This window comes from Chiloscyllium plagiosum, chromosome 38 (genome assembly GCF_004010195.1).
Source record: "Chiloscyllium plagiosum isolate BGI_BamShark_2017 chromosome 38, ASM401019v2, whole genome shotgun sequence".
NCBI classification, from domain to species: Eukaryota; Metazoa; Chordata; class Chondrichthyes; order Orectolobiformes; family Hemiscylliidae; genus Chiloscyllium; species Chiloscyllium plagiosum.
Genome location: NC_057747.1, coordinates 25,445,955 through 25,470,508, shown reverse-complemented (window position 1 = coordinate 25,470,508; position 24,554 = coordinate 25,445,955).

Genomic DNA, 24,554 nt, shown 5'->3' with positions numbered 1-24,554 from the left:
CTCTCATATATCCCCCAGTCTCACCCCCCTCTCATATATCTCTCCACAGATATATGAGGCTCCCAGCCTCATTCCCGATGGAGGGCTTATGCCTGAAACATCGATTCTCCTGCTCCTCGGATGTCACCCCCCTCTCATATATCTCTCCACAGATATATGAGGCTCCCAGCCTCATTCCCGATGGAGGGCTTATGCCTGAAACATCGATTCTCCTGCTCCTCGGATGCTGTCTGACCTGCTGTGCTTTTCCACTTTCGGCTCTAATCTCCAGCATCGGCATTCCTCACTTTCGCCACTCATTGTTATTGTCAATTCCTACCACTATGCCAATGTTTGATTTTAATGGAACATTGATGCTTGTTTTTGACCAGTGTCGATTGGATGTGCTAAGTGGCCTTCTCTGCTCTTTACATATCTATGAATCTGTAAAAATAAGAGCATGGGGAAGACCATTCAGCCCATCAAGTCTGCTCCACTATAGTCTAGTTCAAGTGCGCCACATACCCCCTCATTCCCCTGATGTATGAACTATCTATTGGTCTCTGTGTTGAACATACTCATATAGGGATGGACAACAAAGGCTGGGCTTGTCAGTGCCACCCATAATGTATACCAGTCCGCATGTTGTGGTCAGGAGTTCCAAATGTTTGGCTTTCCTTTGCTTTTCAATCTAGGTTTACAGTAACCCACTTTCCTAAATTTGAATAATTTCAGAAATGGTTGTTCCTACACCTTTTGTTTATTCTGTTGGCAAGTGCCACTTGCCTGGATGGGTGCAGCTCCAACAACACTCAAGGAGCTCAACACCATCCAGGACAAAACAGCCCATTGATTGGCACCACATCCATGATCATCCACTCCCTCTACCATCGATGCTCAGTAGTGGCAGTGTGTGATATCTACAAGATGCACTGCAGAAATTCACCAAAGATCCTCAGACAGCACCTTCCAAACCCACAACCTCTTCCATTTAGAAGGACGAGGGCAGCAGATACATGGGAACACCACCACCTTCAATTTCCCCTCTGAGCCACTCACCATCCTGACTTGGAAATATACCACTGTTCCTTCACAGTCACTGGGTCAAAATCCTGGAATTCCTTCCCGAAGGGCATTGTGGGTCAACCCACAGCAGGTGGACTGCAGCGGTTCAAGAAGGCAGCTCACCCCAACTTTCTCAAGGGCAACTAGGGACGGGCAATAAATGCTAGGCCCAGCCAATGATGCCCACATTCCACAATGAACACCAAAAATGTAATCGATGGTAGAGGGAGTGGATGATCATGGATGTGGTGCCAATCATGATGTGGCTGTTTTGTCCTGGATGGTGTCGAGCTCCTTGAGTGTTGTTGGAGCTGCCCCCATCCAGGCAAGTGGCACTTGCCAACAGAATAAACAAAAGGTGTAGGAACAACCATTTCTGAAATTATTCAAATGAACACCAAAAAAGTAAGGTCGCTTTAATTCATCTCCTGTAATCCCTTTAAATTGTAGCTGATGCTGTAAGACCTGCTTGGTGATTCGAAACAAGGAGTTCTTACACAAACTTCCCAGAAAAGAAACATCTGTAAGACATTTGCTCACTCGAATCCTGATCTGATTTCCCCTGCACACCACACATGACATAAAGAGCAGCTGAGACACCAATTAAGCCCTCATCATGTAATTACTGGGCAGCAGTGATGACTGAGTTAATGAACAGGCTGAGTCTAAATGTTTACTCCGAAATGACACCAGCTCCATGAATGCAGGTTGAATGTGTTTGCTGATTAAATAAAGCACAGTGTTTCACTAGCATGTTGGGGAAGTTCTGGAAGTGTTTTCCCTTCAGAGAATAGAGGCTGCCACTGATTTTTATATAACACTGATCACATTTAAAAGTCCTTCTCTGACTGTAAAACACTATGGGACTTGCCATGGTTGTAAAAGGTACAGTAAGAAATGTGAGTCTTACTTTCATTCTTTGGTCTGCCACAGAGAGCCATTTATCTTAATAGTGCAGTTTGGAACAGTTACAAAGTTGCACTGAATACACCACTTTGGCTATAATTCTGTGGGAATATTTATTTCTCCTGTTTCCAGCCGACTCATTTCTGAACTGATCCCATGCACACGTAAGTGTTACCCCGGAGCGACCTTGTGATGATTTTATGGAGCTGCACCTCACTGGGCATAAACAGCACAGGGTGGGTGGGTTCAAACATGAGAGAACTCTCTGCATGTGGGTGCAATATAGAACAGGCAAGAGTCTTGGACATAACCACACAAGATAAATTAGTCCTTGACGAATGTAAGATCAGAACTTCCTATATCTACCATTACCTTGTAGAAACATATTTAATGTTAAAGCATTATAAATAGCTTTACTTTGAATTTTCAGCCTGAAAACATTACTTGACTTTGCCTCCTCCTCAACCTGTCTGTACAGAATCCTAACTGGTTATGCAAAACCTCGGTCCTGGTGTCATGGTTATCATAGATGATGCTGAGGTAAGCATATTACCACCTGGGTTAAAGTAGAGTGCAGACAGAGGTACTGTAGCTACAGTTAAAGTGATGTTGAATTCCCTATCAACCTTCAAAGATCACACCCATCTGGAGAAATATATTGGCAACCAGCAACCTTCCCTGTATGGTACGGTGGCTCACTGCTGCCTGATAGCTCCAGGGTCTTCAGTTCGCTTCCAGCCTTGGTCGACTGTCTCTGTGGAGTCTGCACGTTCTCCCCATGTCCACATCCTCCAGGTGCTCTGGTTTCCTCCCACAGTCCAAAGATGTGCAGATTAGGAGAATTGGCCATACTAAACTGTCCAGGGATGTGTAGGTAAGTGCATTGACCATACGAAATGCAGGGTTATAGGGTAGGAGTGTGAAATACTCTTTGGAGGGCCAATGTGGGCTTGTTGAGTGGAATGGCCTGTCCCCACGCTGTTGGGACTCTATGGTAAAACAAAAACCGAAAGAACTGCAGATGTTGGGAGGCAGAAATTGCTGGAAAGGCTCAGCAGGTCTGGCAGCATCAGTGGAGAGAAATCAGAGTTAACGTTTCGGGTCCACCAACCCTTCCTCAGAACTGATGGTCACTAGGAAAGAGTTGAATTTTATGCAGAAGATAGGGTAGGGGCAAGGGTAAGGAATAAATGATAGGTGGAGTTAGAGCCCGAGGTCTCGTCACATGGATGACAGAGGATGTGATTGAGGTAGGTTCAATTACAATATTTAAAAGACATAGATGGGAATCTGGACAGACAAAGGAATGGTTAGCGAAGTTATCTTATACTGTAAGAAGGTATGCTTTGCCCTTGACCTCCTCGGTAGAGAAAATGAACTCCAAACACTATGAAAATCATCTTTGAGCACCAACTGTTTGCAGATCTTGGAAAACTTTAAAACGTGTTACAAAGTTACTTTGAAAGGTGTTGCTAAAGCAGTAAGATAAAAGAAAGAACTAGAGAATCTGGAGATCTGAATCAAAGAAAAACAGAAATTGCTGGAGAAACTCAGCAAGTCTGGCAGCATCTGTGGAGGGAGTAATCGAGTTAACATTTTGAGTCCAGTGACCTTTCATATGTCTCTCTACACCTGGTAAAATGCGCCATCCACCAACACAAAAGGAAATAAACAATTGGAAGGCATGGTCACTGTGGGGGTTATCTCCTCAGTGAATAAACCTCCCGACTGGTGCTCGGTCGCAGTCACACTTCTGAAGTCCAGTGGCTCCACACAAACAGGTGAGGAAGGCACACAGCTCGATAAAACTGTTTAATGTATCAAGGTCATTCTGTCCTTCTCCAAGTTGATAACTCCTCAAGATGATTGGAGGTTAAAATGTTGATACCAATGACCATTGAAACAGTGGGAGATCCCTCAGAGAGATGTTCTCGAGCTATAGTATTCCAGATGTCATTGCTTTTGACAACAACCTGCAGTTTGCTAATGAGATATTCGAAGCATTTCCAAAGACACACTGGGCTTTCATCATGTCACAGGTTTGCCCAGATACCCTCAGTCCAATAGAGAGGCAGAATGAATGGGACAGACAGTGCAACTCTGCTGAAGAAAACTCCAGGTTTCCTTACTGTTTATTTATTGCTCCTCTGGAGAACTAGTGATGGGGTGCAGATTAAAAACTCAGATTCATGTTATAGAACAAAGAACATAGGACAGCACAGTACAGGCCCTTCAGTCCTCAATGATGAGACGACCTTTTATCCTCCTCTAACATCAAACTAACCCGCATATCCTTCATTTTATTATCACCCATGTGCCTATCCAAGAGTCGCTTAAATGTTCCTAATGCATCTGACTTTATGACAACTGTTAGCAGTGCATTCCATGGATAGGAAAGGTTTCAAGGGCTATGGCTAAACGGGATTAGTTCAGTCTAGGAAACCTGGTCAGCATGGTCGAGTTAGGCAGAAGGGCCTGTTTCTGTGCTGTATAACGATAAAATCCAATCGAACTTTGTAACCACCATCACCTCATCTCAATATTCCAGTCTACCACCTATCACCTGCTCAACAAGAACAAAATCAGGGACAATGAGGGGGCGGGGTACCTTCAACTGATCCCTTGGTAGGGACTATCCTTCAGTGCATGTGGTCAAGCTGACCGATCCATTAAATCTCTGATCAAACGGAAGTCAGCTGAGAAAAGGAAAGCTCACCAACTTAACTTCAACTGTTTCTATATCACATCCAGGACTTCCCTGACTCACCGACACAGATGAACAAAGACAAAGCATTGGGGAAAGCTGAGAGATATATGGGGGGGGAAAGTGTACAGTAAAAACTATAAAAGGAAGTATTCTAGGTAACACATTTGAGAATACATAGAAACCTTAATCAATGTTTATGATGGATCCTACAGCAACTCTTGTGATGATATCACAGAACTGCTTCTTATTGGGTATAAATAGTACAGTGTGGGTGGAGAGCGGGGTAAGAAAAGAGAAAGACATGAACAGGTGCTTTGAATCCTAATGTTCAGTGTAGAGGAGCATGTGGGCTAGACTGACTGACATTAGGTGGTAGAGGTTAAGAATAGTCTTTCAGTTATGTAACAGTAAGATTAATATGTTATAAACAATGTTGTTCTGTAGTCTGGCCTTGTCTTCTCCTTGACATGTTTATCTTGAACTCTTAAATGAGAACATAAAACTGCATGGTAAAAGACTTAGATCCAAAGAAGAGCCATACCAGACTCAAAGAATTAACTCTGTTTCTCTCTCCACAGATGCTGCCAGACCTTCGGAGTTTCTCCAGCAATTTCTTGCTTTATTATGATAAAAGGATCACATGCCCTATACCTCAAAGGGACTAGGTGTTTCATTTTGTACGACTCTTGTGAAATGTTTTGGGTATGTCCTTTTCAAAAAATTGCTGTATTAGGTATTAATGTGGAGGTTGGTTGGCTGGACAGCAGGTTTGTAATGCAGAGTGATTCTAACAGCATGGGTTCAACTTCTGCAGTGGCTGAGATTACCACAAAGGACTCTCCTTTTAAACCTCTCCCCTCACCTGAGGTGTGGTGACCCTCAGGTAAGATCATTACCAAGTTGTGTCTCTCACTAATAAGAGAGTTGAACTAAGGTCTGGTAGGATCAGGGCAACTTCACCATTACTAATGTGCAGACCACCAGCATCTTTGTTGCACATTTATCTAACTCATGGCATCTTAATTAGACCACAGAACCATGAAAATGCCTTTGGTAAAATATTGATAAGTGTAGATGTTATTCCAGGACAAAATACCAAATTTGTTTTGAAAGAGATAAAAAGGCCAGATAATGGTTTGATCAGAATACAAATATGTTTTTTTTTTGTAAACATAACAGAGTAGTGGAAAATCTGTGTGGAGTTTATCTAAACTAGCTCTTTTATATTGAATGATTGGGTTGGTTCCTTCAGAAAACATCAGTATTTTATTTCAGTAGGGCATGGATAAAATGCATCAGCGATTAAGATCGAAAGTGTGCAAAAATAATGGGCTGAATAGCTTCTTGCTGCACTGTGATAATTCATAGAATCATAGAATCCCTACAGTGTGGAAGCAGGCCACTCAGCACCATGCTCACCCTCTGAAGAGCACCTCACCCAGACCCATCCTATCTCTGTAGGCCTGTGTTTCTCATGGCCAATCCGCCTTAACCTGCACATGTCTGGACTGATTCTCTGATTCTACGTGTCTCCGAGAAGGCGGTGAGGACCAAGGTGTCATCTGAACAATGAAGCAGGACAGTCTCTTTGTACCTGGATGGATCTTAAACTGCCTTTGTGCTTTTCAGGGAAGTTTCCTTAGTGTTTGTTTTTCCATCATCAACAATATTGACTTATTTCTTTGTGGGTTGTGATGTACAGAGAATGCTTACCTACTTGTAAATGGTCATAACACGTTCCAAAAGAATTCTTTGTATGCAGAATGGTTTTGGGCTGATAGATAAGGTGCCGAGATAAAAAAAAAGACCTTGCATTTACATAGCACCAATTTCCTGATGCCAGGGCAATTGCAAGGTACTTCTGGAAGCAGCCAAAAATGTGCTGCTGGAAAAGCACAGCAGGTCAGGCAGCATCCAAGGAACAGGAGAATCGACGTTTCGGGCATAAGCCCTTCTTCTGGAAGCAATAAAACACTTTGAACTGACCTCATTGTTGCAGTGACAGTTATTTGTGCACAGGTGAAATGTGTGTGTTAGTTAGCACAGTGGTGTGGCCCTATACCTCATGAACTGCAGCGGTACAAGAAAGCAGCTAATCACTATCTTCTCCAAGGGACAAAATGATGGCTCAGTGGTTAACTGCTTCACAGCACCGGGGACACGAGTTCAATTCCAGCCTTGGGTGACTGTCTGTGTGGAGTTTACACATTCTCCCCGTGTCTGCGTGGGTTTCCTCCAGGTGCTCCGGTTTCCTTCCACAGTCCAAAGATGTGCAGGTCAGGTGGATTGGCCGTGCTCAATTGCCTATAGTGTCCAGAGACATGTAGGTTAGGTGTGTTAACCTTGGGAAATGTGAGGTTACAGGGATAGTGTATGGAGATGGGTCTGGATGGGATACTCTTTGGTGTGGACTCAGTGGGCTGAATGGCCTGCTGGAGGAGTACTACAAAAAGGTAATTTGGAATGAACTGCAAATGTGTCCCAACCAGTGATGCACACACCCAATGCATGAATTTAAAAAAAATCAAAACTGCTCACAGAACCTGCTTATGAAACAATGTTTTGGCAAAAACTATAGCTTCTGAGCTGACCGTCCTGAATGCAGTGATGTGATACAGCTGCCCTAACCTGATTGCTGTTGGAGATAAAGGAAAATGAAAGGAGGAAAATAGAAGGTCATGGAAACATAGGATTAATGAAAAGGTCAAAACAAATGAAAAACTAGATAGCGTGGATTGTTTTCATAGCAACAAGCACAAAGCAATAATGTGATTCCAACAGGTACCATCCATTAATTCACCCACAGAGACAGTACAGGAGGATTGAGGATGAGTGTGTGCTGTAGAATGTACTGCTTTTCCTCCATCTTAATAACAATGAGCACATCACGTCTTGTATCCGCTCAAAGCAGCACAGAACTAAATGGGAAATCAGGCTCTCTTCTTTCTATATTACATTGATAACACTTCACAGGGACTTCATTGACTGTAAAACACATTGGGCGAGGCTGGGAAAGGTGCTAGCTAACCGTAAGTTTTTGCAAGTCTTTTTTAATTGATGTGGAGGTGCTGGTGTTGGACTGGGGTAAACAAGGTCAGAGGTTTCGGTGTAAATAATAGTGTTCACCGAATTGGGATAGGAAGGATTTCAGAAATAAACCTGGGAAAACCCAGCGGCTACAACTTTGTCAAAATAAAGCACTGCAGATGCAGGAAATCTGAATCAAAAATAGAAAGCGCTGGAGAAACTCAGCAAGTCTGGCAGTATCTGTGCTGAGAGAAACTGAGTTAACATTTCAGATCCAATGAGCCTTCGTCAGAACACAACTTTGTTTTTCTCCGCACAGATATTGCCAGACCTCCTGAGTTTCTCCAGCGCTTTCTGTTTTTAATTCAGGTTTCCAGTATCTGCGGTGCTTTCTTTTATATTTTTTTTAACTGCAATGGGACGGGCTACTATTCTGAAACGGATCACTGTTCAGTTGTGAAATGTATGATTCAGTTTGTGATGCAAGATGTTCCCTGAGCCAATTGTATTTCATTTGTACACTTGGCGTCTGCAATCCCAGAACATGCTCTGCCCAACATGCAGCCACATGTGGGTGGCACTGTTGCCTCACAGCGCCAGAGACCAGGATTCGATGTGGAGTTTGCACATTCTCCCTGTGTCCATAAGACCATAGACATAGGAGTGGAAGTAAGGCCATTCGGCCCATTGAGTCCACTCCACCATTCAATATGGCTGATGGGCATTTTAACACCACTTACCTGCACCCGCACCTGCATGGTTTCTTCCAGGTGCTCTAATTTCCTTCCACAATCTAAAGATATGCAGGTTAGGTTAAATTGCCCATAATGTTCAGTGATGAGTAGGTTATGTGCATTAGTCAGGGGTAAATGTGGGGTAATAGGGTACGGGAGTGAGTCTGCGTGCGTTACTCTTCAGAGGGTCGGTGTGGCCTGTTTCCACACTGTAAAGATTCCATATCATTTGTATGCCCTCAATTAGCATCCAGAAACAGTCCAAGACTGAATATCAAAAATAAAGGATTAGTTTAACTGAAAACACTTGCTAATTGGATGAATTTCTTTCTGGTGCCACATATGTGCTTCCCAGATATGTCTCTCAACATTTTACCCTCAATGACAGTCAACTTGCCTTATTTCAGTGGCACATTGCTTAAATTCCCTGAGAATAGCCCTGGTTCCTAAATAGTATTTAAGCTGTGGTCTGTGTCGTTCTTCCTTAGCAGCTTTTAGCAGCTCTGAATATTCTTGAATTCCTTTTTCACAAGTTGTGTTTCTCTACCGTCCTTCAGGAGTCAACTTCAGCTCCACTCTCACACCATGTTTTGATCATATCAGCTCTGACGAACATTCATCCCGATGTGAAACATTAATTTGCTCCCTCTCCATGGATGCTGCCTGGGGCATTTTTTGTTTTCAGTATAGATTCTAGCATCTGCAATAATTTGCTCCCTACAACTATGTTTAGCATTCAAAAAAACAACAGGTTCCACTGTGTCTTTACTACATTTTGTAAATACCCCAACATTATGTTCTTTATAATTCTTCATTCAAATAAGTGGATAAATCAATTTTCAGGGCAAAAAAAGTATGTCATTGGGACTAGACTCTAATTATCTTTGAGGTGAAGTGATTGCAAAGTAGGAAGATGCCAAAATTGGCTGCTCCTCCCTATTTAGCAGCACTAGCCACAAGCTGCAGTAGCACTGGACACAATATGGTGGCACTGGGGTGGCACGGTGACTCAGTGGTTAGCAGTGCTGCCCCACAGCACCAGGGACCCAGGTTCGATTCCAGCCTTGGGCGCCTGTCTGTGTGGAGTTTGCACATTCTCCCCGTGTCTGTGTGGGTTTCCTCCGGGTGCTCCGATTTCCTCCCACAGTCCAAAGATGTGCAGGTCAGGTGAATTGGCCATGCTAAACTGCCCGTAGTGATAGGTGCATTAGTCAGAGGGTTATGGGTTACTCTTTGGAGGGTCGATGTGGACTGGTTGGGCCAAAGGGCCTGTTTCCACACTGTAGGGAATCTAAATATCCTTGTATAAGTGTGAGAATAAAAATTGGCTCATTTTTCAGATATGCTGCATCTCCTGTACTTTGTTTTCTGTAATTATTTTACAGTTTTGTTTATATTGGCTGAGTAGTTGCCCAGTTACCTATTTCCTCACGTAACCCAAAAGAGACAGAAGATCAACTAACAGTTGAAATATTTTGTCTACATGCACTCACTGCTGGCTGGGTCCAGTCCTGTTTTACTAGTGTTGAGGAAAGAGAGACAGTTTTTATCCTGTTGCATTCTAAGCTAATTCCAGATTAAAAGGACAGTTTTGACAATTTACTGACCACCGGCCCCCTTTACCCAGGGTCACTGTTACTGCAGTGATGCACAAACTTTAACCTTTCCAAAATTTGCTGGCAAAATAATAAGTGAGTGTACAAGTGTTTTTTTTAATCTTTGTGAGTACTTTGCCTCCTACTGAATGGTGACAAATGTTGAAGTCGATGCACATAAGTGTAAACAGCGAATTACATGTTAGGCATGTTCTACAATAACTGCTGCTTGTGAGTAAGACAGTTTCTCCATGAGTGCATGTAAAATGAGATCACCACTTTCATTTGTGAACATTGCATTATATATGTCTGTTGAATGTGTGTGTGTGTGCGTGCGTGTAAGTACCTGTGTACCTAGGAGTGGGATATTCAGCTCCTTAAACCTATTCCTCTATTGGATCAGGATGGTTTTATATCTGAAGCCTATTTGTCCACTTTGTCTCCATGGCTCTGGACCCCTTTATCTAATGAGAAGTCTCAGTCTGAGTTGTATAAGCAAATCTCACCATTACCACCCTACACCCCACCCCAGCCACTTTCCCATTCCCAGCCTCAACCCTTAACGCAGGAGAGCGTTCCAAATCTCCACTGTGCTCTGGGTGAGACTGTGTTTCCTGATCGTCCTGAACAGTCTGTCTCTAAATCTGAGCTTCTGTTGTCCACCTCTTCCATTGGAAGGAAATGTTTCTTTTTCTGTTCCCTCTCCAACTCACTTATTCATCTTAATCCCCTCAGTTGGACCACCCTTCAGTTTATGATACTCAAAGAAATAAGAATGTAAAGGAGAACCGCGATTATCCAGCATTTGATTATCTGAATATCAGATCATCCAGCAAGATCTCAAGGTCCCGATGCTTGGCTAAATTATGTTATCCGGCATTTGATTAAGCGAATGATCCAATGTTTTGGTGTTATAAGACTGGGGAAAATTGAACGAGTGGGAGGAGAACTGCCACACAGACACGAGGAGAATGTGCAAACTCCACACAGACAGTCGCCTGAGGATGGAATTGAACTCAACTTCCTGGCAATGTGAGGGAGCAGTGCTAACCACTGAGGCACTGTGCCACCCCTAAAAACCTATACGGTAGGAACTGGGGGCCGGTGTTAATTTGATCAAAGTGTAGATGCAGGCAGGAAAGGCTTGAAGTTTTTCTGGAGCAGGAGAATGTCAGCTGTTGATCATCAGTCACAGAAATTACGAGTTGCATTGATGTACAAAACCTGACTGCAGTGAGCTCATTGAGATGAACTGTTACTTCAGTAAGTGTCAGTCTTGCATATCTGTTTGGTGACTGATTATGAAATGTGCGCTATCTCACCAAGTATCAGAAAATAGAACAAATAGCAGCAGATTTGAGGAAGATTGCCCTTGAAGAGGATTGCAGTTTGCACTACATTGGTTTTGTTATTGTTATCCACTTAGAGTCATGGAGTCATACAGTACGGAAAGTTATTTGTGTTTATACATTTGTCTCACAAAAAAATCTCAGAATATACATTTCTTATTTGTAATACACAGTTCTTCTATGATGTGGTGGTTACATTCTTGTGTAATCCTGCCGTACAGAAAAATCGCTTTTTAGAAACAGCACTTAGAGTGTTGGTGATGTAATTGTGTTACAGCCAATACACGTTTTAAAAGTTTGCATTTTGGAAGCAGTCAATTGCATTAGGGTGAATTTGTGTTGATAAAATGTGCATTATAGCAGAACAATTTGTATGTTGATATAAGATGTGTACTCTTTATATGAAATTTAAAAATTCCTATTCAACCTCTTCATCCCTGGCCACAATGCTCAATAGTTTCACTTTCAGAAAAGTCACTCTTGCTCTCTATACTGATTGCTCGGTGCGGGTGATGGTTAGTGTGAGGGAAACTCCATCTGAATGAAATGGAGGCTGATTCACTATTTCTGGGAATTGGATTCACAGTGGGAATTGGGCTGCTAAATCTTTCTCAAGCTCAAAGTTAGGGTAGAGTTCAGATTCACACCTGGAAGTCATTGTGGCAAAATACTCCAGGTGCTGTAAATCTGAATCAAACACAGAGAATGCTGGAGAAACTCAGCAGGTCTGACAGCATCTTTGGAGAGAGAAACAGAGTTGATGTTTTAAATCTGGTATGGCTCTTCTGAAAGGCGTAGGGATGAGTAGGTAGTTACTGAGCTGGGTTTTATAAGATATGGTGAGTATTCTCACTAAACCACGTAGAGAGGATGCATGAATCCAGACAAAACTAACAGTAAGAATCAACCTTTTGTGGGCAAACTCTCCATGTACACCCACAGAATTATTTCCTGTTCAAAGTTAAAGACTCCCTTTTTGGTATGCTTTATATGAGTACTGTGTTTCTTTTGTAGGAATGAGGCGAGTCCTTTCGTATACTATGAACAGTAAAACTTGCATTTATATAGCACCATTTGGTCAACCATCCCAACCCTCACAGGGATATGAACAAAATTGACAAAAATCCACATGTGGAGATAGTAGGACAGACAACCAAATATTTGGCTAAAACAGTAGGTTTGAATGAACAAGAATGCATTTGAGGTTGTGAGGTTAAGGGAGCAAAGGTCAGAGGTTATGGGCCAAGACAACTGAAGACAAAGTGAGGAATGGTTGGACACAGTGCATGGGGGAGGTGCAAGGTCAGTGTTGGAGGAAGAGAGACCCACAGGAGGTTGGAAGTATTTTGAGCGATAGTGAAGATGGGGAGGGGGTGGTGGCTATGATAACATTTAACACAAGGATAAGACTCCCCTGGTAGGGAGATGGTGTGGTACGTTGGGTGGCATCTTTGTCTCTGAGTCAGAGGCCGTGGGTTTGATGACCAAGCAAGATACGTTCATAACAGAAACGACCAGCTTGATTACTGAATTGGAAATCCACCAAACACATACCAACAGCACGTGGTAAAAGAGTCATGAATCTCCAGCCTGTAACACATGGGTCAAACATGTAGCGTGACAGGACCTCCAACTGGTTGGGGGTGATTGATAAGGCTGTCTCCTCACTCAAGCTGCAATTGGGAATCAGAGCGTTATGGATGGGATGTGTCTTCAGACAGAGAACCCAAGAAGAAGGACCCTGACAAAATCAGATCAAGGTTATTTAATAAACGTTCAGATCCCTGGAACAGCTGAAGCATTATTTGTCTTTAAAATCGAGTATTGATTTCTTTGGCAACATCAAGACATTAAATCATTACGGCATCCATTATGTTAATTGAACCTTTGGTTATTCATCTAGCTGCTTAATATTCACCATGTGTGTGCAGGCGTTGTGAATATACACCATCCTGTCCATTTTATTGCTCAATTCAATTTTCCACAAGAAAAGAGGAACTTGGAGGAATACACAATACAAGAAATTAAAGGCAGGTTGATAAGTGTGCTTTTTTCAAGTAAGGCTAATGAAATTCTTGGCTTTATCATAAGAATATAAAAGCTAAAAGGTAATGAGGAGCTGATATTAAATCTTAATAAAACGGCAGTTAGAATATTATTTGCAGTGTGCCCTCCACACTAGAGGAAGGAAATTGAGTCTTTCAAGAGGGTACGGCACAGGTTAATTATGTTGCTGCTGGCTACAAGGGCTTACAAATAGAAAGAATGACTTGAAATGTTAAAGGTTTCCTTTGTTAGAATATCACAAATGGTGGGACATGGTCAGTGGAAGCAGGTAGTTTCTTATAGTTAGCACATATAGAATGGGAGTCGAGAGCATGGTGCTGGAAAAGCACAGCAGGTCAGGCAGTATCCATGGAGCCAGAGAATCGACGTGTCGGGCATATGCCGTTGATAGAATGGGAGGCCTATTCACTGTAAGAGATTTAAAAGCAAGGCAAGCAAGTATTCTTCATACCTGGGCTGGTGAAGCTGTCAGATTCACATAAGTCACAGGAATAGAAGTAGGCCATTCAGCCCACTGAATCTGCTCCATCATTCAATGAGATCATGGCTGAAATAACTCCACCGAGGTCAGTATCCCATCGCCAAGTCACCCTTTAATTACATGCGGAAAGTCCTTGATGTTGATCCAGTTTTCTGAATACCAGCTCTCTGATTGAGCAGAACCTCTGACACTCTTGTTTATATCTGTCAGCCAGGGCTCCCTGATTGGATTCTCAAACAGAGAACTCATATTCTAAGAGTTTTGTTACAATCACTACAACGGCTAATCTGATAATCGCCAAGTCAACTTTTCTGTCTTTTCACCATAACCTTTGATTCCATTACTGATTAAAAATCTGTTTGTCTCAGCCTTGGAAATAATTAACAACCGAACCTCAACAACCATCTGCAGAACAGAATTTCACAGATTCACTACACTCTGAGAGAAGAAATTCCTCCTGATCACTGTCATAAATTTGCAATCCTTTATTCTGTGATTGTGTCCTCTGATCCTAGACCCTCCCCACATGGGGAAATATCCTCGCTGCATCCACATTGTCAAGGCTTCTAAGAATCTTGTATTTTTTGATAATTTTGCTTCTCCTTTTCTATATTCCAGTGAGTACAGACCCATTTTACTCCACCTCTCCTCTTAAAATAAATCCCTCCATCCCCGGGATCAGCCTAGTGAAGTTTTTCAGGCCTGCCTCCAATAATTGTCTACCTTCCCTTAGATAATGTGTCCAAAACTGTTCACAGTATTCCCCAGCTCTGACCTGGCTAGTGCTTTGTTTAATAACCTCTCTATTTTTAATATGCCGTTCTATTTAGAATAAAGGCTGCCTTTCCATTTGCCGACCCTAAAACCTGTCTAACATATATGCTAGTTTTTTGTTGTTTATGCATGACGACTCCAAATCCTTCTGTGTTACAGCTTTCTGCTGTCTTTCTCCATTTAAATAATATTCATCCACCTTGTTCTTCCTGTCAAATTGCATAACCTCACATTTTCCTGATTTGGAGACGCCGGTGTTAGACTGTGGTGTACAGAGTTAAAAATCACACAACACCAGGTTACAGTCCAACAGGTTTAATTGGAAGCACACTAGCTTTCGGAGCGACGCACCTGATGAAGGAGCGGTTCTCCGAAAGCTAGTGTGCTTCCAATTAAACCTGTTGGACTGTAACCTGGTGTTGTGTGATTTCTTACATTTTCCGATGTTATGTTCCATTTGCCAGGTTTTTGCCCACTCACGTACCCTGTCGACATCCCTCTTGTGCCATCCTAACTGTTTGCCTTCCTATCTACATTTGTGTTGTCTATAAACCTGACTGAAATACCTTTCATTTTCCTCATCCAGGTCATTAATAACATATATTGTAAATAATTGTGGTCCCATCGTTAATCGCTGTGGGATACCACTAATTACAGGTTGCCATTCTGAAAATATACCTTTTATCCTAAATCTCTGCCTGCTATTAGTTAGCCATTCCTCTTTCCATGCTAATATACCTCTCCTGCTTTATTTATCTTCATAGAATAGAATCCTGTCTTAGTGTGGAAGCAAGCCATTCAGTCCACACCAACCTTCCAAACAGCATCCCACAGGGAAACAACCCCCTACCCTTTCCCTTAAACCCAGCATTTCCCATGGCTAATCCACCTAGCCTGTACATCCCAGGAGCTGAAAATGTGTTGCTGGAAAAGCGCAGCAGGTCAGGCAGCATCCTGAAGAAGGGCTTATGCCCGAAACGTCGATTCTCCTGTTCCCTGGATGCTGCCTGACCTGCTGCGCTTTTCCAGCAACACATTTTCAGCTCTGATCTCCAGCATCTGCAGTCCTCACTTTCTCCCAGGACACTACAGGGCAATTTCCCATGGCCATTCCACATCTTTCTGACTGTGGGAGGAAACCCACACAGACACGGGGAGAATGTGCAAACTCCACACTGTCTCCTGAGGTTGGAATTGAACCCAGGTCCCAGGTGTTGTGAGGCTCCACTGAGCTACTGTGCCATCCTTATCTTATCTTATTAACCTTATCTTATTCAGTAGTCTCACGCATGGTACCTTATCAAATACCTTTTAGAAATGCAAATCTATTATATCTACTGCTTCCCCTTTATCTATGTTGCTGATGTCTCCTGAATAATTCTAAGAATAAACTTTCCCGTCACAAAGCCATGCTAACCTTGTTTTGATCCTATCATTTCTACCTGAATGCTCTCCTATTACCATCCTTTATAATAGACTCTGATGTTTTCCCCATGACAGATGTTTAATTAACTGGCCGAGAGTTTTTGCCTCCTTCCCTTACATTGTTACATTGGTAGCTTTCTGACGACTGTCAAAGTTTGAAGGTAGTGGAGAAACTGTGTCAACGCTACAGTCTTGTGTTTTTCTAGTACCTTTTGCAGTATTCCCAAGTGCTTCAGGTGGTCCAGGCAGGTAATTTCGAAGTCTCATCACTATTGCAATGCTGGAAATGCAGAAACCAGTTTCATTCAACATTTAGAGCCAGGACTGTAAACCAATATTGATTCCACAGTGCCTTAATATTTGTTCCTTTGCAATTATGCAAACCTAATTGAGCACCACAACTTGTAGCTCAATTCATATTCACTGTGCAAGCTTACTGCATTGATAATTATTAATGCTGACTGATTGTATGAAATGCACCATTTCCAAAGTTCCTGTTACACTGAACAACATAAGTGCCCTTTTCTTTTGTAACTTTTATAATGAGGGAGCGACCAGCTAGACCAGCATTTATTACCCATCACGAATTCCCCTGGAGATGGTGCTGGTCAGGTTTTGAATGATAGCACTTCCTCAGTGGTAGTCTCAAGAAGAATAATTTATAATGCATGTCATGTCTTAAAATATCCCAAGGTGCTTTACTGAAGCAAGACGTGCATTTTGTCTCCAAAAGGTGTTTGTACTTGATGCACTAACACTTATGTATTCCCTCAACAAAAGCACCAGATGCGGGTAATGTGATATTGAAAGATCCAACAGACACTTATACAGCTCACTAATACATACAAACATTATATTCCCAGGTATATCAGTGACTAAGCTAGCATTAAGCTGCCCGATTATAAAGGGTAGCATGTTTCAATTAGCACATCATGCTTCAAGAACAGGGGACCCACTCAGTAAGTGGGCTCCGATGAAGCCTCAGCTAAGTATACGGATGGTAAACGTACACCCCTGTATATAAGAATGATTAATTCTGATCTCTGTACGTAAACAAATGCAAATTATGCCTATGAATGGCCGCACCAATTGTACAGATCATCAAAATATTTTATGAATAAAGTATATTTTTCAAATAAAAAAAATCATGCTTCAAGTGATCACAGTCAAGATGGTGTCTAACCCCTTCATGCCTTTCAGTCACATGCTATGAGGGTATCATGAGTATGTCTCTTAAAGGTACATTGCGTTTCAACTATGAGACATAATGCATCAAAGTGTTATGAACAAAGTGCAACATCAAGCATTTTAGGGGAATGTTAAGGCAGAAAACTCAAGGCTTAGTCAAAGAGATAATTTTTTAAGATGAAAGAATAGAGAAAGGGAGAGAGGTGAAGAAGTTTGAGGAAAAAAATTCGAAAGCTTAATGCCAAGCAGCTGTGGGAATCACAGCCAATGGTGGAGTGTTAGAAATCAGGGATACGCAAGAGGCAGGAATTGGAACAACGCAGAGATCTGGGAAAGTTCAGTGGCAGAGGAGCTGAGGGAAGGATAGCGTTGATATTACAGAAGCAGTAACAGTAACTGTCTCAGGAATGCCAAATCAGTGGTTGGACAGCGTGGTGGCTCAGTGGTTAGCACTGCTACCTGACAGCATCAGGGATCCAGTTTCAATTCCAGCCTCAGGCGACTGTCTGTGTGAAGTTTGCACATTCTCCCCGTGTCTGCGTGGGTTTCCTCCGGGTGCTCCGGTTTCCTCCCACAATCCAAAGGTGTGCAAGCCATGTGAATTGGCCATGCTAAATTGCCCATAGTGTTAGGTGCATTAGTCAGAGGGAAATGGGTTACTCTTCAGAGGGTCGGTGTGAACTTGTTGGGCCGAAGGGCCTGTTTGCACACTGTAGGGAATCTAATCCATTATTTGCGGTCCAGTGCTCATCTAGAGGTCAAGGATGACAGCAACAGCCTGATTCATCGTTAGGCAGTCTCACGTAGAGAGAGCTGGAGTCGATAGGTCTGTGTACAACCTCGCTCAGTGTGCATTCTTGCTCAGAGAAGTGGACACAATGCAAATCCGAGTGAACATGACCCTCCTGGGGAGCAGAATGAGGGATAGTCACTATGGATCCAGTGCATCACCCTGCAGTGTTTGACTCTGAAAGCAGCTGCAAAGGGAAACATTGTTTTGTTGTTTAGCTGTGACCTTAGTAAGCACAGGAAAGTCTCACAAGCCATTATAACATGTGTCTCCTCTGGCAGTAATCAGTAGCTAGGGCAACAAGGGAAAGAACCTGAGGCCCAGTTGTCTTCTGAACAAAAACAGTTGCCATTTATACGGACACTTTAGCATTGTTAAACACACACTTTTCATTTTTAAAACAATAAAATGACGAAGGAACATGTTTTGTTTTAAATCGTCAAGAAATATGAATAGGAAGCGTTTAGAGGGACATCTGGCAAATGGATCTGGATGAGGTGGGCATGTCTGGTCAGGGTGGATGAGTTGGGCCATAGAGTCTGTTTCTGTGCTGCATGACCCGAAATGCAGCTTCTTTTCTACTTTATTCTCTCATTGGATGTGGGAGTCACTGGCAAGGTCAGAATTCGTTGTGTCTCCCCCCACCCCCCCCCCCCCCCCCCCCCCCCCCCCCCCCCTTATTGTCCTTGAATTGAGTGGTTTGTTCAAATATTTCAGAGGACAGTTTGGAGTCAAACACGTTCTTCTGTGTCTGGAGTCACATGTAGACCAAACCAGGTCGAGATGACAGACTTCCTTCTCTTAGTGAACTAGATGGGTCTTTAAAGCAGTCGATGATAGGTTCACAGTTACCATCACTAAAGACTAGCTTTCATTTCCAATATTTGTCATTTGACTTCAAATCCCAGCTGCTGCTGTGAAATGAGGGGAACTTGCCTTGGCCTCTTGTTTGGTAAATGACCGATTTCATCATTATATCTTCCTGTCACCTTTTACCTTACAACAGGAGCCGTGCAAGTTATTTTATCTCCTTGCAGGTTAGTTAGGTGTAGGTGCGGTGAAATAGACTACACTACCTCCAGGTTAAGCTAATCCGGCCACATATTTCAGACTCTGTTAGCCAGGGAAGATTCTGGAACAGCACAGATGTCAGTGGGTTAGTAACTGGGTGATCTGGACTAATTCTCTGAGCGTGGGATCAGGTACCACTATGAGAGCTGCTGCAACATAAATCCAATTCCAGGCAGTCCCCAGGTTGTGAATGAGTTCTTTTCTTGAGTCGATTCACAAGTCAATTTGTATGCAAATGGGAACACCAAGTCAGACACCAGAGAACAGCCACTTGTAAGTAGAGGGAACATTCATATGTTAGATCATTACAATTACATCCCATGTGGGATTGGATTCAGCAGTGCAAAAGTGTTTATTAGCCATATGTTCATAAACTGGGGACCCTCTGTGTTAAATCTGAGATAGAAAGATCATGACAAGATCATGATTGTTGTAAAACCTTTCATGTCCTTTGGTAAAGGAAACGTGCCATGGTTGCTTCTGAAAGGACTTGCCATGCCGTTCAGTTCATGAACAACTCAGGATAGGCCATAAATTCTGGTCTTTCCAGTGATGCCTACATCCCATGTAAAAGTCAGTGAAACACGCTGATGTTCGTCCATGGCGTGTTTGACTGTTAATGCCAACACTTTAAGCCCAGCAGCTTTGGCAAGGGTGGGAGTGGAGGCTGTGGTACTTCTGGTTTTGCATTGTTTGTTGAAGAATTCCTTGAAATTAAAGGCTGTCCTGTAAAACTGCTTCCCCAAGTGTGTACTCACAGCAACAGTTTCTCTTGACTGAATGATCAAAGAGGCTGCTGTATCTTTAAGGTGTCAACAGGTTCATTTTCCGATTAATTTGTCACCCAGTGTCATTGCATTTATTCTAATATAGTCTCATATCATAAAGACATTATTCCGATTGTGGTAGGTTTTGATAGCAACAGGATATGGGGCTTTGACATAACCTCGTCAGTTGGTTTTCAATTTAGCAATCATTAGTATTCTAATTTATGCTAAGTCAGAGAGGAGAGGAGAATATATTATTCCCTTCAGTCAATAGACATTTAGTAACTGGCGGTTATTCTCATTAAGTTGAATAGTTGGAATATGTTGCTCCTTTTTATCCTAGTTTGCAATCAGACTTTTGCTGCTCATAGTTTGAAGGAGCTCATTATTCCCTCTTATTTGAGTTGGTAAATGATTCATTCTTACTTCAGAGTGCTCAGGCTGCTGGGTGAGGCTGAATGTTTCATAAGTACCATGAGAGAAATTCAACCAAGCTACTGATGGCTACATGAGCCACTTATCACAGTGTGTCTGCTACTCCATTGTTTCACCACACCTCCAGCACCGGGGAAATGATCTTGGTGTAAATAGGTGTTCTGACCAGACTCTCAGAAAGGTTCCCCAATTTGTTATGGTTACAGATGGGATACCCCAAATCAGTGAGCTCCCAATGAGCAAGGACAGAAATCTTTTTCCACTCACCTCCTTAGTTGATCTTATCTGCTCTGGAAATATTTCGCCCAGCTCCAGATTAGTTATGTTTTAAAAGGAGTCAGTTTAACCAGACTATCTCGAGTTCACAAGAGTTTATTAGTTACTTAACACAGGAAGAAATAATAACACAACAGGAATAAGAAGTGAATCCAAACAAAATACAATACAAGATCAGACACTTTGACCCACCAAGCCCGACACATGACACTGTCATGAGGTGGATCTCATTGAGTACATGATCCCTGATTGGGGTTTTTAACTTGGGCTGATCAGGGAGCTCTGGCTGACAGATATAAACAGGATATTCAGAAGGTCTCCTCAGTTTAGGGACTGGCTTTGAGCTGGCTGGTCAGAGCCCATGTACTCTGCATATGTAAATAAAGGGTGACTTGGTGATGTAATACCAGCTTCTGTGCAGTTATTTTAGACACCTTTCTAAAATAAAAAAAAAGCTTTTGCCACTCCGTGGTCCATACCCTTCTATTCACATATCTGTCAAGATGTCTCTTAAATACTGCTATTGTATCTGTTTCTACCATTTTCCCTGGCAGTGCACTCCAGGCACTTAACACCCTCTGTGTAAAAAACCTGCCTTTCACCTCTCCTTTAAACTTACCCAGTTTTACCTATCACCTATGTCCCCGAGTAATTGACATTTCTACCCTGGGAATAAGATTCTGACTATCCATTTTATCCATGCCTCTCATAATTTTCTGAACTTCTATCAGGTTAGCCCTCAGTCTCTGACATTTGAGAGAAAATGAGCCAATCTGTCCTCATAGCTAATATCCTCCAAACCATCCTGGTAACCCTTTTAATCAAAACATTAACATTAAATATACGGTGTAACAATTAATCTATGAGATGGCTCCAAAGAGTAGACAGTAGAACATTGTGACACTTACATGGATTGGTACCAATAACATTGACATAGGTAGTTGGACTGTTGATTTTGAGATCCTTTGCTCATTTCCAGGTTAATTGAAATTATTTTCTCCTGATTCCTTTTGGTCATGACTAGCTGGCAGCTTTTGATGAGAGAGAATTTATTTGCCTTATTTACCTGCAGTGCAGGGGTGCTTAATGGCTGACCCCCAAACTGTGATCTTCATGGCAGACTCGTCAGGACTCTAATATGTCAGGCCACTAACAAATCCAAACAGACTGTTTTTAGTCCCTTCCCTTATAACGCTGGAAGGGAAAAACACAAACATGTATGTAAGAGATGGCTTCCTTCTGACAGAGGGTAGTGGATAGGCAGCACCGATTGCATCTTCCTTATTAGTCTTTGTGTCTGATGTTCTCGTGACTCTGTATCCCATGGGTTCACATAGGCCTCTGCCAGTCACTGAATTTTCATCCACAGCCATTTTCTCGATTGTAGAAGTCCTCTTTCAAAACATACATGTTGGAATTAAAAGTTGAATACATCATACTTACTTCAGGATTCTGACCTGTGGTCAATGAGAACATGTCAAAGGGAAGTTTTAGCCCATTGAGTCCACACCAATCCTCTGAGGAGCAGTCCAGCCAGACCCACCACCGCCTCTGTAACCCTGTATTCTCCACGGTTAATCCACCTAGCCTGAACATCCCTAGACACTATGGGCAATTTAGCATGGCCAGTCCAACTAACCTGGACATTTCTGGACTGTGGGAGGAGACCAGAGCACCCAGAAGAAACCTACACAGACACAGGGAGAATGTGTCAGGTAGTCATCCAAGGGTGGAATCGAACCCAAGTCCCTGGCACTGGGAAGCAGCAGTGCTAACCACTCAGCCACGCCACCCACCTGTAACTTATGGTTATAGAAAACCTAAAAGCCTCACACCCTAGAGATATATGGTCATAATCTGGCCCAAGTGTCACAGTGCAGTACTGAGAGAACACTGCGCTGTCAGAGGTCTTGGTTACTAAACCCGGTTGTATTCTCCATTAGATGTTGAAGCTCCCATGGCATCTATTTCAATGAAGAACAAGTTTCAATCTTAAAAATATTCAGACACATTTCAGCAGTTAATTTGAAAGCAATTCTGCCAATTTGTGCTTGTATTTTACATGTCCATTACCTGACAAGGATACAGCTTTACCTGTGCTCAAAGTCTCAGTTTTAATACTCATTCACACTCCCCCTCTGACATTCCTTTCAGTCAAAGTTAAAGCAGTTCTGGATAACGCCTACAGATATAATTTATACTGCAGTGAGTGAAATACTTCAAACAGCAGCCTAGGCCGCCTCATACCTTCATATTTTAAATAGTTCAGTTTCTCTACTCAAGATCCAAAGCTCAGCAGATATTGAAGGGAGCCAGTCTTAAATTAATTGTGAGAAGAGTTTCTCTTAAGACATCTGTTTTTCTTTCTCTTATAGATAAAGCTGGTTACATGGTACTGCCCTGTCAAAATAATTGTGCGTTTAAGTCTGAAATTCTCACATTCACCGCAGGCTTGTATCTCTGAGTTGCTGTTCTATTTTCCTGCATGACAATCCATCTTGAGCAGATCCTGCTTTATTCAGGACAATTGAAGTATGGATGGGCAGGAATGACATTAATTTTTGTGAACACGCCACCAGAACTATAATTCCCCCGATCCAGGGGGATGCTTGTGACCAATGTGAAAATTGGCAGATTACTGCAGGTATTAGAATTAGAATTAGATTCATTGTCACATGTATTCAAGTTACTAAAGAACAGGAATACAGTGAGAAGTGTACAATACACCAACTCATGGCACCACCTTAGAAACAAAGATCCTAGATACAAATCTTAAGTACAAAAACATAGAGAAAATAAAGAAAAAGGTGACACTGCACTACAGTTTATGCAGATTATGCAGAGTATAATTTAGGAAAATAACAAATAAAGATAAAAAGATAAGCATTACAGTCTTTCTGAAAGGTCTTCCATGTGGTCAGACGTGGCACCACCAGTTCCTAAACAGTGGACATCGCCACTCTGACCCACTGTCCATCCCCACTCCACTCTGGACACACTGACCATCCCCACTCCCCTCCGGACATACTGACCATGCCCACTCTGGGCACACTGACCGTCCCCACTCCCCTCCGGACACACCGACCATGCCCACTCCACTCCGGACACACTGACCATCCCCACTCCCCTCCGGACACACTGACTGTGCCCACTCCACTCCGGACACACTGACCATCCCCAACTGTGCCCACTCCACTCCGGACACACTGACTGTGCCCACTCCCCTCCGGACACACTGACCATGCCCACTCCCCTCTGGACACACTGACTGTGCCCACTCCACTCCGGACACACTGACTGTGCCCACTCCCCTCCGGACACACTGACTGTGCCCACTCCACTCCAGACACACTGACTGTGCCCACTCCACTCCGGACACACTGACTGTGCCCACTCCACTCCGGACACACTGACTGTGCCCACTCCACTCCGGACACACTGACTGTGCCCACTCCACTCCGGACACACTGACTGTGCCCACTCCACTCCGGACACACTGACTGTGCCCACTCCACTCCGGACACACTGACTGTGCCCACTCCACTCCGGACACACTGACTGTGCCCACTCCACTCCGGACACACTGACTGTGCCCACTCCACTCCGGACACACTGACTGTGCCCACTCCACTCCGGACACACTGACTGTGCCCACTCCACTCCGGACACACTGACTGTGCCCACTCCACTCCGGACACACTGACTGTGCCCACTCCACTCCGGACACACTGACTGTGCCCACTCCACTCCGGACACACTGACTGTGCCCACTCCACTCCGGACACACTGACTGTGCCCACTCCACTCCGGACACACTGACTGTGCCCACTCCACTCCGGACACACTGACTGTGCCCACTCCACTCCGGACACACTGACTGTGCCCACTCCCCTCCGGACACACTGACCATCCCCACTC